Below are 17,022 nucleotides of genomic sequence, written 5' to 3' on the forward strand. Positions count from 1 at the left end.
CAAGGGCACACTTAGTCCATGAGCATCAGGCAAAAAGTGGGGGGCAACCATGCAAAAAAGGCCCCTTTCCCACACACACCCCTAAACAAAAGAGGATGAGACTAAGCTTTCCCAAGAGAGTCCTCATTGTCTCAGTGGAAGAACCTGGAAAGTCCATCTGCATTGGCAGTCCCAGGTCTGTGTTCTACTGTAAAGTCCATTCCTCTAGAGAAATGGACCACATCAAAAGTTTGGGATTCTCACCTTTAGGGTGGGGGGTGGTGTGGCCATTCTTCTAAGAGACATATGGAAGGTCTCTACCTCCAAGCTGGGCCAAACAGGAAACATTGAGGGCTTGATCTTTTGTATCAAGCTCTCACCGTCATTCTCCTTTGCTGCTATATAGGCCACCTGACTGCCCTAACAGCTATCCGCTTGAACTATGTGACACTATTGCCCAGTTGACAATACACTACGCCAATTTCATAGTCCTGGGAGATTTTAGCTTGCATGCAGATGATCCAAGTTGCCCCCAGGCTTCCCAGCTTATATTGACATTAGATGGTCTTAACCTCACTCAGTTTGTAACCTCACCTACCCATAGTGCGGACCACATACTAGACTTAATTTTCTCAAATATTAAAAACCTGAGAGCGGAGGACCCTTTTCGCATGCTATGGATGGGCCACTTCCTTGTCCCTTTCACTTTTAGCTTTGAGACTAAGCAATCTACAAGCGGAAAAAAACACTGAAATAAAGAGGAACGTCACTGGAGAGACCCTGGGGCCAGCCCTTCAAGCAGCTGTGCCACGGCCGACAGTCAATCCTGATAGTGACTCTTCCAGTTTCAACTCGTGGATCATGACTGCCTTGCGCATAGCTGCCCCTCTAAGGTCAGTCATAACTACCAGATCCAAACCTTTGGCCCCTTGGTTCTCAACCGAACTTAGAGTAGAAAAGAGCCTCTGCAAGAGGTTAGAGCACTGCTGGAGAAAGTCCTATAATCCCGCAGCAAAACGCGTCTTTAAGGAGGTCTTGAAACAATTATGCAAATTGATGCAGTCTAAGATGAGGGAACATTTTGTTAGAAGCATCAAGAGTTCTGAGAACTCCGCTAAGGAAATTTTTAATGTTCTAAAATCCTTTACCAAGCCGGCAGCGATGGACATTTACCCCTTTCCTACCCTTTGCACAAGCCTGCCAGGTTTCATTGAAGAAAAAATTCCAAAGCTCTATTCCTCGTTTCCATTGGTTGTAGGGCGTGCTGCCAGCCAACAACCATCTCCCTCCAACATCCACATCTCCTATGCGGAATTTCTGCCAATATCAGCTAAAGATTCATTGGCAGAACTCCTGAAATGCAAGTCTGGCTCTTCAGGGGACCCTTGCCCTTCTCAGTTTTTCAGATTGATGCCCCCCTGGCTAAATCTAATACAGATTCATATTTGGAACTTCTCTTTGAAAACTGGCATTTTTCCAGCCGCGTGTAAACAGGTGTTCTTGCTACCCTTGCTTAAAAAAACTTAACACTGACTCAGGAGTGCTCAGCAATTTCAGACCTATTTCCCTGCTGTCAGCACCCACCCAAATTTTAGAGAAGTTGGCTCAGCGACAATTAGCCGACTTTGTAGAAGCTAATGGCCTCCTACACAACACTCAAATCAGGCTTCTGGGCTGGTTACAGCACAGAGACTGCACTACTAGAAGTTTCCGAATCAGTGAGAGCACCAGTGGACAGCGGCACATCTGCCATAATACTAGTCTTAGACCTGTCGCCCGTGTTTGATACGGTCGCACATCTGATCCTTCTGGAAAGATTAAGACATCTAGGCGTTCAGGGGACAGCACTCTCCTGGATCCGGTCCTACCTTGTAGACCATTTCAAAAGGGTTTTTCTCCGACCTTTCTCATCCTCATCAAAACCACTATTGTGCAGCGTGCCCCAGGGCGGGTACCTGAGCCCGCTGCTTTTTAGTCTTTATCTTGCACCTCTGGCCACCCTTATTGCATCTACAGGAGTGAAGGTGGTTTCCTAAGCGGATGACACTCAGTTGGTGTTTTATTTTAAAGAACAATCCATTGTGGCCTTTCATAAATTCAAGCAGTGCCTGAAAGAGATTTCTAACTGGATGAACGGCAAGTGTCTGAAACTGAATGCAGAGAAGACTGGAGGTCTTGCTTTTTACTCAGGCGCCTTCTCCCCCATCACATCTTTGGTGGCTTGTAGAGCTGGATCTGCTGCCAATCCCAGCTGATTCGCAAGAAAGCTTGGAATCAGGAGGGTACAGATCTCTCTTTCACTGCACAAATCCAGAAAATATCTTCATCTTGTTTTGAGAAGCTGAGAACTATCAGGAAAATCATACGATTTCTGCCGGAAGAGAGCTGTAAGATCACGGTCCATGCTCTGGTGACCACTCAGTTGGATTATGTCAACAGCCTATACCTGGGGCAGCCAGTTTACCAGATTCATAGATTACAGATTATTCAGAATACGACTGCAAGGTTAATTTATCAGGTACCCTTCCGGCACCATATCTCCCCTTACCTGAGACAGTTACAGTGTCTCCCTGTGGCCAGGAGGATAGAGTTTAAGGCTCTGACTTTTAACTTTAGAGCTGCAAGATGCACTGGCCCATGCTACCTCAAGCAGAGGCTCACCCATATCGACAGGAGCGGACCCTGAGATCCAATCATCTGCGACTCCTTTGCGTCCCACAATATGCCAAGATTCGACAAGGTGTAATAACAAAGGGTTTGGTCCTTATTCAGTAAGGCTGGACCAATAAACTACGACCAAACAACAAATGCCAGTACTGATACTCATTCAAACATCACATTTGTACCAGAGTCCAGAACATCTAAACAGTCTGGTCTGAAGAATTACTTTTTATTTTTCTTTCAAGCATTTTTTGAAAATCATTTCATACTTTTGTTTTGATGAAAAACTCCTTTTTCAAAAATTTCAATATATACAAATACATTGATAAACATACACTGAAGACACCACTACAATTAACAAAGACAAACAAATGTGACAAATATACAGTGCTAATCACTATACAGTTTTTGACAAATACAGTACAATTATAGCTATAGTTCTATCAGGTTTGTAGACTTCACTTTTATACCTTTACAGTGCCTCGGATCATTATTTTAGAGTGTAACAATTTTACTTATCATTCAGAGGTCAATGCCAAATGGTGGACCTACTTTGCTCACTTGCGCAACAAGTGGTCATCCCATCCTAGTGGGCACCTAATTGGTTAAAGAGATCAGTCGACGTGTTTCGAACCCACTGAGGTTTATTATCGGGTTCTCTTCTCAGGACGTAGAACACCCAGCTAAAAGACAAAAATAGAGGATATACTGTCATGTTCACCTTCTAATGCTGTCACTTCAATCCCTCTTAACGTAATCACTCTCTTTACCTCAATCTCAATAGATCGGACTTCAATATCCTTATTCACCAGCCGGTGAATCAAGTGGCCGAATGCAACCTTTAGAAAAAACAACAATATTCAAAGTTCCATTGTTAGTGTTACATCCGGTCAGTCCACAAACTGTCCAAATACAAGAAATGAAACATATTAGAGAGTGGTCAAAATTGCATTTGTGTATGTAGTTTGGAGTGTGCTCATGCTCCTATTTTCTTTATGTTTAAAGTTGTTCGCCAAAGAGTGTCTGTTGGTAAAAAAAAAACTCAGTTTTATTTAGTTTATTGAAGATTCAAAAACTCCCCTTCCATGTTGCACAGCATTAAAAAGTTTGTGATATAAATTTTTCATAGGAACACTCCGCTAGTTGTACAGTAAAAATATTTTCTTGCGTAGTTGAGCCACCGGGGCATGAGCTCGAGCCAGCACGCACGGTGGGTCGATGCCCTGCAGTGCGGCACATATTTTCAGATCATCCTTTGGATCACGTGATCTGTCGCATACTCCCGCCCCTTTTGACGGGGGCGGAGCGTGTTGTGGCACACCCCCGGTTGGTCAGGCCCCCCAACCGCCCGAAGGACTAACGGGGCGCCGTCGCGGTCTTCGCAGAACCTCCTTTGGCTCCCGGACCTTGGCTCGGGCACCCTTACTGTGCCAGACAGGGGTACCCTTACTGTACCGCCTGTCGCAGAGGTACCCTTACTGTACCCTTCTGCCTCCAGATCGCCCTGTAACTCCGCCTGCAACGCAAGAAAAAACATTAAAACATTCCAAAAGCGCGCTACCTCCGCTGCGCAGGGTAAGAGGAAAGGGTGGGAATGCGCGCGGCCAGGAGGAGCGGCACAGGAAGCAGAGGAAGATCAGAGGGGGTGAGGCGCCTAAAAGGAGGGGCTAGCCTCGCCCACCCTGGGGGCACGCCTCCCCCAGCCAGTCCCATTGGGTGCCTCCCCTCCCCGAGGTGCGGCCTCACGCGAGGCGGAGCAAGGGGGGGGGGGGGGGGGGGGGGTGAGGAGGCTCCGACGGGCGGCCACTAGAAAGCTGCCCTGCTGATGTCCCCCTGCGCGGGACGCGGGCAGCGGCATAGTGACCACACCGTCATCCGCTCCACTCAACACGCATGCACAGACGTCACCCATAGATTACACTAACACTTTCATTGTGGGTGAAGAACTGCTGCAGGTTTATTTCATACAACATAAGTATGACGATAAGTGGGTTATCTTACGGGCGATCCAGGGCAAGCAGCCCCTCGCTGCTCCGCCCGCCTGTCGAGCCAGCACGCACGGTGGGTCGATGCCCTGCAGTGCGGCACATATTTTCAGATCATCCTTTGGATCACGTGATCTGTCGCATACTCCCGCCCCTTTTGACGGGGGCTGAGCGTGTTGTGGCACACCCCCGGTTGGTCAGGCCCCCCAACCGCCCGAAGGACTAACGGGGCGCCGCCGCGGTCTTCGCAGAACCTCCTTTGGCTCCCGGACCTTGGCTCGGGCACCCTTACTGTGCCAGACAGGGGTACCCTTACTGTACCGCCTGTCGCAGAGGTACCCTTACTGTACCCTTCTGCCTCCAGATCGCCCTGTAACTCCGCCACAGCTCTGGGGAGGCTTCCGTCGCTGCCAGAGCCCCCCTTCCTCCCTTCGCTGTTATAGGTGCCCTGCCCCTGCGAGCTAGCTTTAGTGGGCTAAATTATGGGTCCTGTTCTGTAACCCGTAACTGACAGCATTAATTTGCAACATTACTCAGAAGCCCGGGGCAGATTAACAAAGGGTGTCTTTTGGCCCCACTGCCGTTCAGCTTAGACGTGAATGGTGTTCCTAACTTGCTTAGCGATGCCACTGCAGATCTTTTGCTGCTTCCACGGGGATTGCATGCTTTCTCGGCAGGGCAAAACATTTAACGTAACTGCTATATCGACGCCTTTTATCATGACTTCGGATAGAGCCAATACGACTGACTGAGCTGCCGAAGAATACATCTCTCAGCTCGAGGGCCCGAATTTGTGAACGTTTCCCCAACTCCCTGGCTCCAAGGAAAGGCTGAGCGAGAAGAGCAACACCTAAATCTGTTCCTCAGGCTGGAAAATATGGCATGGGTAACAAGGCATAGGTGAGATAGGCGCTTAAGGACCTGCCATCCTATTAAGATTTATCGATTTGCCAAATTGGGGGGGCCTTCCTGGCTTAGAAGTGTGTTCCCAACAGCTACAGCACAGTAAGCAGGGTGAAAGTAACGTGTGAGTTAACCACTATCCCTACGTATATAAACACAAGCTGACATCACGGGTTTCTAATGAGGGGATGGGCCCTTGAAAGCTGTGAGCATCAGACAGTATGGGTGAGACAGCCTCTGTCTATGTACTCTCACCCAGCACACGGGAAACATATGCTCACTGTCCCCGGCCGCTGCATGTCACCGTCTCTGAATGGTTAATGCCACTACCTTAGCTGGTGACAGCATTATTTGCAACTCATTCGTTGGGACAATCTCACCTGCCTACAGCATGCCAAGACAAATGAATAAAAGATCGATAAAAACTGCTAACTCTGCCGTATTTGCCTGTTCGGCCATTGACTCCCTACTTTTGCTTCCCTTCACATTGTATTGCTATCCTATTGTTTACTGCAAATTGACCAATATCTCATCAACATCTCCTTGTTTTAGCCTTTCTACTGCCAATAATGACCTAGCATTCTTAGGATCTATCGTAACTAACCAGGTAATGCAGGTTTAATGAATATTTTTGCAAATTAAGTTACAGTAAATAGGTGATCGAGTCTTATTCTAGCCTTGTTGTTCAATGGTTCGTATAAACTCAAACTAAGATAAATATTATTGAAATATTTCGGTTCATTTCTACTTTTTAATTTACTTATAATTAAAGTTTATCACCTGAAAGCGATACCACAACCGCCCTGGCTAAAGCGCGGGGGACTTTTGGTTGCAGGGGCTTGCCCCCCCAGTGTATATCTGGACCTGTTTCTATATGTTGCCTTCAGCTGATACTCCTGCAGGCCTAACCCTTGGCTTTGGTGCCCGGCTCAGTGTGCTGATGGCTGGTGTTTGATCAAACGCTTGATCAACCATAAAAATGTATGCCTGTGTAATATGTACCTTTCACGCACAGCTATTACCAATAAATTTTAACATGTATTAGCAAAAAGGGGGGGCCAAGTACCCTTGGTGCTGAATAACAGATGGTTATTGCTCTCCAACTCAATGGTACTCATTTTATCCATCTCCGAATGATACCAGGCTGGAAAGACCCATAGGGATCAGAACTGTGGCCAAACCCAGGCCATTATAATCCCCTAGGCCACCAGGCCCGACTCTACAATTTAGCACACTTCTGGCACCCTTTGCTGTACACGTTGCACAAATGACATGTTCCGGAAACGACTTTATGTTCCCAACTTCTAGCCACAACACATTTACTAGAAATGTTTTACGTTTTCATGATGCAAAATTGGTAGCTACATGACTTGCATTTTTATCATGCCCCTCACATATGGTTGTGGGTGCTCTACACCGACTTCAGGGTTTTTTTTTGTTTTTTTCTCTTCCTGGTTTTTTAAGGGTGTCAGCTCCCCACTACAGTCCTCCGCTCTATACACTGAGCAATCGAAGGCTCATGAGAACTGAAAACAAACAAAGCCTGCATATCCCTCCACGTCCTGTGTACAAAAGCGCCACTTTCCAAAAAACGCAATAAGCAATCAATAACGTAGTCCTTTAACAGGACTTAATTATGTATTGAGGGTTGCATGATGGTGTCTGCGTGAGTTTAGATTTTGTTAAATCCCCCCGGCCAGAAGTCAACTTCCTCCCCCACGTAACTATGGTTGTACAGGCAGGGGATGCTGTTTAATAGAAGCATCCTGTAACATGGCGAATCTTGAATGGAGATAATCTGGATTGAGGGGAGGTTTGTAATGTGCCCATAATTGCAGTCACTGCACCCCATGTGGGGTGACCCATACACAGCCCTTCCTGCTTCCTTGCTATCGTCCTAGCCCCGGTAACCCTACCTGCTGACCAACATGGCCCTTGGTGCCGCCAGCACAGAAAGTCACCGAAACTACTGCCGCAAAATACCTATGGTGTCAAACAGAACTTATTTTACGATATATTGGAGACACAGGCGGCTGCTGTAGAGATCTAGCTGAGTCAGTCCAGGCGGGGGCTATCAACTAACCGGCTGGCACAGGGGGGGATGCTCATACTGAAAACATGTGTGAGTAATATCTGGTGCAGCTCCTACCAGGATTAGCAGCAGCGCGCGCTGGACCTGTCCAAAGAACGCGCAACCCACTCATGGGGCGCAGGATGAGTGTTGTGCGCACATTTGCTCGCAAAGTGCTCCAGAAATTACCCCTCTCCACCAGATGTATCTTTCTTGAATGACTGACAGGCGAAACCAAGGCAACCAGCAACAGCTGTATTTCCAAACAAATCATTCTTAGTCTGTGGAAACTGTATACAGTGAGAGGCGGGGCACAACTTCCTAAAAACTTACAGTGAACTCAAAGAACAAGGTTGTATCGTTTATAACAGTGGCTGCTGCGAAGTAATGTCTGGGCGGGGAGGGATAAACCACCAGTAGGTCAAACCCAAACACTATACGTATCTATAATTCAGATCAGAATAATAACTACATTATTATCTATAGTTTGGCAACATTTCCATTTTCAATAACAAAACGAAGTGGCGCACAACCGTTTGAGAAGCTCCAAGCATGTTCATAGTACATTAACCTAGGAAAGAAATCGTTCCGGGCTTTTTAATTTGTATTCATGCATTAATGTGTATATAGGGGAACAGCCTTTAGAAAATAACCTCGTTGTTTGAAAGCACGCGTTTCATTTGGAATTACCGGCTATCGATTCAACGTGAACACTCGTACTCCTAACTTCTAAACGTTTTCATAGTGTAACCCTGGGCAAATCACTATCACTGTGCCTATAAACCTCCTTTAGGGACAACCCAAGGTAGCAGTTGGTATCTTTGGCTAGCTCTTTCGACCCATGGCATTGACCAACGCTGTCATTCCAGGGATTATAAAGGGTAAGAATGGCTATCTCAGCCTTGCTTACATAGTGTAGTGTTGCCATTTCCCCACCCTTTCAGCACCAAATAGGTAGGTATGCATTAATTTATTTCTTTTGGAGTTTTACTAAACGAGCTACTGTTTAGTGTGCCTGCTGCAAAGAACGTGTCCCAAGCAGACTACAGAGTGCGCCTGATGTAATAGATCAGAAGGTCACTGTTCCCTACAAGAGGCATCCCTTTGCTACTTCCCATTTGTAACCTAAAGTCGTAATATTCAAGTGAGCTATCACGTTCATCTTAGACTGCATACACACCGCAAAGCATACACCATTAGAACATTGATTAATGATGCAAAAAGGTTAACTCGGCAAGAAATTGACTCCAAGCTTGTGCATTACCACCCCAAGCAACCCTAAACTACACTGCCCACCAGTAGGGACGATACGAAACTCCCACACTTCGAGTCATCCGGCCCAGGCAACACCTACTATACACCGATTCACACGCGCACTCAACCCAATAACTCGCAAGGGCTCAAGGACACCAACAATAGCGCCACACAATAGACACAGAAAGGAGGCATACCACAAACTTCCTCCGCTGCCCCACCAAGCAGGCGCGCATTCGGGGCAGTCAACAGCGCCTTTGGGAGAGGACGCGCCGGCAGCCCAGCGATGGGCATTGCGGGGCGAACACAAGCAGACCGGCGCGTGGCTAGACACTACCTCCTTGAGAAAGTGGCATACGGGGCGCAAATGATAAAGCATGACCGGAGAGCCAATGTCTCAACTCGCGGCCAACCCGCTGGCCGGAACACCTCGAATCCCTCCCACCAAGGCCACCCGCGGGTCCGGGAGCAGGACCGAAAACCCCATCGAGTGAGGGAGGCATACCCCTCGGTGCAGCTGGCCCGGCGGAACTCACTACTAACTTCAGCGAAGTCAAAATCTCAACTGTACATGGTGCTGATCACTCACCCGGAAGGTAATAATCACACGAGTTGTCTTCACATATATGTGAGTCCTGGAAACTGCCGCAGAGAGAAACGCCGCATCAGGTGCTTCAGAAGCACAATAAACTTCCAAACAAGGCGCACCCCAAGCGCCCCCATGGTGGCGACGTTACGATGCACGAGGTTGCAGGTAGGCACCACCTACTCCAAACTAACAGTGCTGAATGGATGAGGACGCCACAGTAGGCCTTACATAAACGGTGGCTGCAAAGCCCGTGAACGCTGCACTTAGGTCCCGGCAACACAGTGCCGCTCCTTACGGGGGGGCGGGGAGTAACGACGGATTCAGGGACAGTCGAGCTCTACTCTAATCTGCTGCACACAAGGCGATTAGCTCCTGGGCAACTACTTCCGCTTCCGGGGTCAGACATGCCACGCAAAAGACACAACGTACCGCATCACAGCTGCACCCCGGGTGTGCCATCAAAGTGCCGCGAGCACCGGGGACGGCACGGGGACACCTAAACCCGCAGCATCAGGTGCATCAGGAGCACAATAAACTTCCAACCGCGGCGCCCCCATGGTAGCGACGTTACGATGCACAGGCAGGCTGACAATTGTTGCATATTTATATAGCGGTGCCAATATACCCTGTGTCTCCCGCCCTGCCTGCTGAGCTATCTTGTCTCCCAATACACTGCGGTGGGCGGTCAGCCCGCCTTGTAGTCCCGCACCGCCACTTTCACGACACCAAAGTGCCAAACGATCTCGCTTCAGGGCCCACATGGCTCGCGAGAGGGACAAACCACCCTGCTGCGCCGCGGAAGTTTCCCGCCCCCAAACAGCTACCAAATGGCAAAGAGCATCCTTAAAGACCGAAGTCCAACCAGCAACATTCAAAGAACCCGCAGCGCTTCAAACAGTCAGGGCAGACAACTGACCAGAGTCCCCCAAGGGCATTAACAAATCCCGACCTACAAATGCCCTTGGTCACTCGGTTCACTGCAACCAACAGGACCTGGCGGACTACTGTGCATTGACACGCCGTCTCCTTCTGAAGCATCGGTTAAATTACCCTAGAACCTCCTTCGGATCTCCCTCAACCTCAACTGGGTAATTATCAGTTCCTTTTTCCGCCGACCCAATCTTCTCACTAACACGCATATCCTTTTTCAGCGGAATCCTCTGCCATCGGTATTACCTATCTTGGTTCCGCCTCGAGCGTACTCCCTGTGATCCCCATTCACAGTTGTTGTCTAATCAACACGCTCTCCGGTCTCTCGCTCATTAAGGCAATTTCAATTACAATCAGGCATGTACACATCTAAGTCCTGAGGATGATCCTGACACCCTGTACAAAGGATCGAAACGCCGTTGACCCCCCTAAATAGCATGCACGTTACTCCAATGTGTTAATAAGTGCAATTGCTATTTCATATGAGCTTATAACATTGCATCTCTGAACAAGCTCTACTCTGTCTTGCCTGAAATGCCTTGTTTGTTTTGTTAATGTCTTTGTTCTACCTTGGGCACAGGACTGTGTCCCACGCACAATTGTTCTTATAAGTATGTATTCTCTAATTTGCATAAATTAAATCGGTTGTCCGGCTGGACTCCTGGAATATAGCATCGATTCTGAACTATATTTACCTTTGAATCATTTTTACGTTTCTGAGGATCATTGTTGTCTGTAACAAACGATTACCCAAGGTCCTCAGCTACCTTTTTGGGTTCCCTTGTATTTATGAATATAGGAGTACAACGCATCACATATATCCTAAACATAATGCTTAACGATCGCCCCTAAGTAAACAACATTCTCTAAACAGGGTGGTCGGTGTTTATCAGAGACCCCGACACGTGGAGGGAGAAGACGTTCTAGACTATGCCAGTTTAAAAAACACATAAGCACTCCACCGCAGTTGATATTTCCAATAGGTTCGAATCTGTGCTACTTTTCAATCAAAATGATGAGACCCCGAACGGAGCCGTCCCCTGTTAATCGGATCAGGGGCACATCTGCAAGATCCAGCGCCTAAATCCCCAACGCACTCTCGGCAATCGGCGAGATAAAACCCAGGGAATGCCAGTACCACAACCATCACTCCCCCTTCGCTAACTGTAACTAAGGATTACTTGTCGCCCAAAGATCAGGTATTCGTCATGCACAGGTTAAAGGATTACCGGGAAACTTGAGACTACCAATGCGTACCACGTCTAAGGCACGTCATTCCGCTCTCCGAACCGAGCCGCCACAGGGAACGGGGGGGGGGAGGCGCAGGGGGGCACCGTGTTACAGCTCCCTGTCGTAACTTATTTAAACACACCTCCCCCGCCCCTGCTCACCACAAAGACCAAGGACCCCCAAACCCTTACCTCCATGTGCCACAATGCACCAACACCGAAAGTATCTGAGCGGGGAATCCCACCTCCACTAAAGATCACCACGAGATGCTCTACTCCCGATGCCCTGCTCTCTCCACTCTGCAAAGCTCACGATTCAGACCAGCTGTCCTACGACCATCGGCGGTCCCAGATCGTCAACAACACCGTCGCAAATAAAGCCGGACCCGACGACGACATACCGCAAGATAAGGGAGACCTCGCCAGTCGACGGCTGCTTCAGACCACAGCTGAGCGGTGCAAACAAGAGGACAATGCGCGCGGCCAGGAGGAGCGGCACAGGAAGCAGAGGAAGTTCAGAGGGGGTGAGGCGCCTAAAAGGGGGGGCTAGCCTCGCCCACCCTGGGGGCACGCCTCGCCCACCCTGGGGGCACGCCTCCCCCAGCCAGTCCCATTGGGTGCCTCCCCTCCCCGAGGTGCGGCCTCACGCGAGGCGGAGCAAGGGGGGGGGGGGGGGAGAGAGGCTCCGACGGGCGGCCACTAGAAAGCTGCTGTCCCCCACAGCATCCAAAAACCCATCACTGCCTGAGGGCAAATCGCCCCGGCAGGTACCCAAAATTCATCACTGTCAGAAGGCAACCGCCGCGGCAGCCATCAAAAGCTCATCACCGCCAGAAGACATTTGGCAGACGAATACAAGACTCTGCGACTAAACTTGCTGACACTTCCGCAAACCATATTGACCGCAACATGCGGCCTTTCACAGCGCTGACCTTGTGATCCAACCTCAACTGTGACAAAGCGTCACATCAATAAGACAACCGAAACAGCGACTAAAAAACTCAAAAATGAATGTGGAGTAATGAGGCTATCGCCTCGGTATCCAAAAACTCACCGCTGTCAGATGGAATCTGACAGGCGAAAACAAGACACACTGACCCCCTGCGCGGGACGCGGGCAGCGGCATTCTTGCAAATTTGTATTAAAGAACCCCGTAGGTATTCTATTTTAAGCTCCCGGGGCCAATACTGGTGTCTTGTTAAAAGAAACTGCAGATTCGATGTGCCTCTGACGCTAATTGCGAGTGACTTGGCTAATACTTGAATGAAAACTACAGATGTCTTTATTTTAATTTCAGGTTCGTTTATTGCTAATGCTTCCAAGACCTATTCAAACCAAACAGCTTCTTATGATATTCCCGGTGCATTAGTCTAAATTCGGTTACTCCATGACCGCCCTTCTTTCTGGTTGTCAGCAGTGCGTTCATAATCGAGCTTATCGCTATTATACTTAAACCCCGAAGCCGAAAATAAAATGGTGTGTGAGCTCGAATTACCATATGTCATCAAATCTGGTTGCGCATTGTTGCCCTTATTCTATATACCAACACGAAAAACGAATAAAACAGGCACAACTTACAAGGATCTCCAAGTTTCCACCACGGTGATGTTAATTCACCCGACGTTCCTACCGCGGTATCAAGTCAGTATTTACTTCCGGATCCCTTTTTCTATGTTGTTGTTTGTGTTTTTCAGTTGAAACCCAAAGCTTTATTGACATCTTTCAGTTTAGTGTTGATTTCGACGTAGAGCTGATAGCGGTTTTTTCGTTTTGGCTAAAAAGGCTTTATTTACGGTGGCATAATTACAACAAGCATTTGCAATGCAATAGGTCTCGCATTTTTTTTTAGAGTTAGAGCTATCGGCGTAGTAATGGAATTGTTTTTTACTCATGTGAGCGCGATAGCCAGTGCAAAAGGGAAAGCGAGAGTGAGATGGTCTAAGAGATAGTTAGAGTTCTTTGCATATGTAAGTGAGAGGTAGTGTGAAGAGAGAGCGAATGAGATAGAGAGTTAGCGAAAGGTAGAGTGAGAGAGAAATTGAGAAAGAGAGTTAAGAGGTAGGTTAAAGTTGGAGAAATAGAGTTATTTGCATATTTAAGTGAGAGGTAGAGTGAAGAGAGAGAATGAGATAGAGAGATAGAGAAAGGTAGAGAGAGAGTTTAGAGGTAGGTTGTTAAAGTTGGAGAGATAATTGTGTGGTAGAGTGAAGAGAGAGAAATACATCTTGTGATTCTGGGCAAATCACTTAATCTCCCAGTGCCTACCAAAAACAAGTAATGGCATTGTAAATGACAATGTCTTTCTTTTATTTCTACTATTTTCGGTGCCTCACAACATTCCGAACTACAAGCCTCAGAATAAAAAGTTAAAACACAGAGCTCGTTCAGATACTCAGCCCTGGCATAGGAACTTAAGCTGCCTGGTAAACATGTTACAAAGATCTAAAAATCCTCCTGATCAGTTGTGAGCAGAGACTCAAGAGACCGGTGCCTGCTGTCATTACTTTCAGCTCCTTCCAGTAATCTGCCACCTGTACCCTCTCTCCCCTCAGTCTCCCCTTGCACCCATCAGACTTCATGCCCCCCTTCTGCCCCTCTTTGATCCACTCTTGCCCAGCCAAGTTCTGGATATATTTCGCGGCAATCCATTTCAGGTCAGAAACTGCCATAGCAGTTTTATTGTTCAATATTGAAACTATAACCCGGTTTGTAAACTGCGTTTTTGAGGTCCTTCTCGGGAAGGGAAGCATTTTTATACATTTATTTCCATTATAATGTTGCTGGCGGTTTTAAATTCAAATATAATTAAACCCGCAGAACTGTACTGTCACTAAATCGCAGAGAAATACATAACGTCGCCCGGCTTGCCTTACTCGTGTAGTGAAACTTACACTTTACAATATTTCAAAAGGCAAACTCAAACAACCCCAGTTTAATGCTGGCATCTGGGCATTTGCCATGCTGTAAAAATATAAAGTCAAGAAGTTGCCCTTTCTGGTAGCTGGAAACAAGCTGCAAACTGTTGCCTGCACAACGATAACTCGATAATTAAGGACCGCTAAGCACGCCCTCATCATGGGGTTCTCCGGCAGATGATTCTGACGAATTTGGAGGACCGATCCGAGACCCCTGGGCGAGCTTCTCCGCGCGCTCCAGAAACAAACATGAACCTATTATAGTGTGCACTGCTTGGAGCTCCACGCGAGCCACGCACGGACCACACATTTTTCTGAGCGCGCACAGCGATAACTCGATATTTAAGGACCGCTAAGCACGCCCTCATCATGGGGTTCTCCGGCAGATGATTCTGACGAATTCGGAGGAACGATCCGAAACCCCTGGGCGGGCTTCTCCACCCGCTCCAGAAACAAACATGAACCTATTATAGTGCGCACTGCTTGGAGCTCCACACGAGCCACGCACGGACCACACATTTTTCGGAGCGCGGTGTGTCAGTGCACAACTGCAAATCTGTGATATTTTAAAAATTCCAACAATAAATACAAACAACACTGCTCAGCTGAGAAACAAATCAAGAGGGCCCAGCCCTGAGCCTGCAGTAGAAATCGATCTATCTTTCTGCACACACTTTTCAAACCTACTCAAGTACACTCTGGGAAGGGAGCGTGCCCTACTCGTAGGTGTTGTCAAACCTCAGTACGGAGGGCAGCGGGCACCGCTCGTTCTGCTAAAGAAATAGTGGCAACGCGATGCAAACCAACCGCCCTACTATTCGCCTACAATACCCCCACCTCCAGAATAAACCAAACGGTACCTGTGGCCAGAAGCCTTAAACGCGACAGCCCCACTGACAGCAGCTGCGATGTGAACACAAGGGAGGGATCTGGACTCTCGGAGTGTCAGCATCGGCGGCTGAGTCTCTGGGGATAGAGCCCCCGGGACTGACCTCTGCCTGCTCTGTGATTCGAACTCGATGAAGACATCAAGGCTGAGCAGCAACTGCAAGGGGCATGCCCAGTGGCCTTACACAAAATGAAGTCCTCCCTGAATTTGAAGAGGGGCTCCTGAGTCGACCATATCGCACTGATTTTCATTGGGATTACACCGCTGTATGAGAAACACGAACTGTGCACTAAGTCACACATGGGGATAATGTACAGGGATAGTGTACAGAGAATGCCCCCACACACACACACCGGAGACAGCTCTACACCTGTAAAGAGAAGAACCGCAAATGCAAAAGAAAACAGAGGAATAGATAATATACAAGAACCCAAACTGGAGGCAGTTCACCTATTGCAATAAGAAATGAAAATACAAAGGTACACACGGGAACAAATATACATGGATCCCGAGGGGGTGAGGGGAGGTTCCGCTATTGAAACAGCAGCGATAGAAACAACGGAAAGCACAGGAAGGAAGTATACCTCTATACTAGTTATTTTCCCTACAGATGAGAAGGTTCCTTCACCAGAGAGGTGGAGGAACCTTCTCATCTGTAGGGAAAATAACTGAAAATACAAAGAAATACACAGGATTCAATATACTATAATGTCCCGCGGGAGCCAGATTCACACCAACAGGGCCGTGACTTGTTAGTATTACGGTGACGAAACCCTGGCTAACGCCGCACGGTGCTATACAAACCAGTGGTGCGCACGCACCACAGAGGAGCAGACGTGGGAATCGAAACCAGTGGTGCGCTCGCACCACAGAGGAGCGGGGGCGAGGGAGTCTGTCGTCTGTGCCTCGCTGATGCGCGTGCTAGACACCAGTGGGAATGGGCGGAGCAAAGACAGGACATGCGCCCGCCTTTGCCCAATTGCGTGCCTTATTTTTGTAAAAAAAACACGCAAAACCCAATGGCAGCCGGCGAAAGCCTGATCAAACGAGCGTGTGAGCAGCTTTCAGAACCCTGTACAAGAGGTCTCGCACTGCGCGAGCTGTGTTGCGCACTGCAACGCTAGGCGTGAGACCTAAAAAAGGCCAGGGCTACAATTTACATAACCGGGATTCCAATTTCATGGTATCTTTAGTCAAGGCTGCAATCAAGATTGCATTTTTGCATAGATGTCATTAAAACTATTTAAGTTCACAAAAAAGTCTCACCTACGCAATTTATTGATTTACACTATACCCGCAAAAAGTCTATTAAAAAAAGCAAAGAATCCAAAACACTTTTTTGTGTAAGGTGAATTTTTAACTTATAGAGAAATCCTTCGTAGATGTATTCTTTCTCTAAAGAGGTTACACAAGTGGAATTCCAATTAAAGGTGCCTCCTGGAGTGCTGTGTACAAACAAAATGCTGGAAGTATCTGCTCAGTATTTAGCATAAACACATAAGTCCAAGTTCTAGGAACAGGAACATGTCTGAATGTGAATTTTAGAATTTAAACCAAACAGAAGGATAACTGTGCTCGGCACGCAGTACAACACGGGTGAAACAGCGCCTCCAGGTT

General features: G+C 47.8%; 1 long non-coding RNA gene across 1 annotated transcript; it reads right to left on the reverse strand.

Annotated features, from left to right (window-relative positions):
- Positions 1 to 2,855: 2,855 nt before the first annotated feature.
- LOC146867107 (uncharacterized) lies at positions 2,856 to 13,265 on the reverse strand. The gene is made up of 3 exons (XR_014966067.1): positions 13,180 to 13,265; positions 3,411 to 3,479; positions 2,856 to 3,323 (listed from the first exon to the last, which is right to left on the reverse strand). It is a non-coding gene; the product is annotated as an uncharacterized LOC146867107 (long non-coding RNA).
- Positions 13,266 to 17,022: the final 3,757 nt, after the last annotated feature.

This window comes from Triturus cristatus, chromosome 1_2 (assembly GCF_964204655.1).
Source record: "Triturus cristatus chromosome 1_2, aTriCri1.1, whole genome shotgun sequence".
NCBI lineage: Eukaryota > Metazoa > Chordata > Amphibia > Caudata > Salamandridae > Triturus > Triturus cristatus.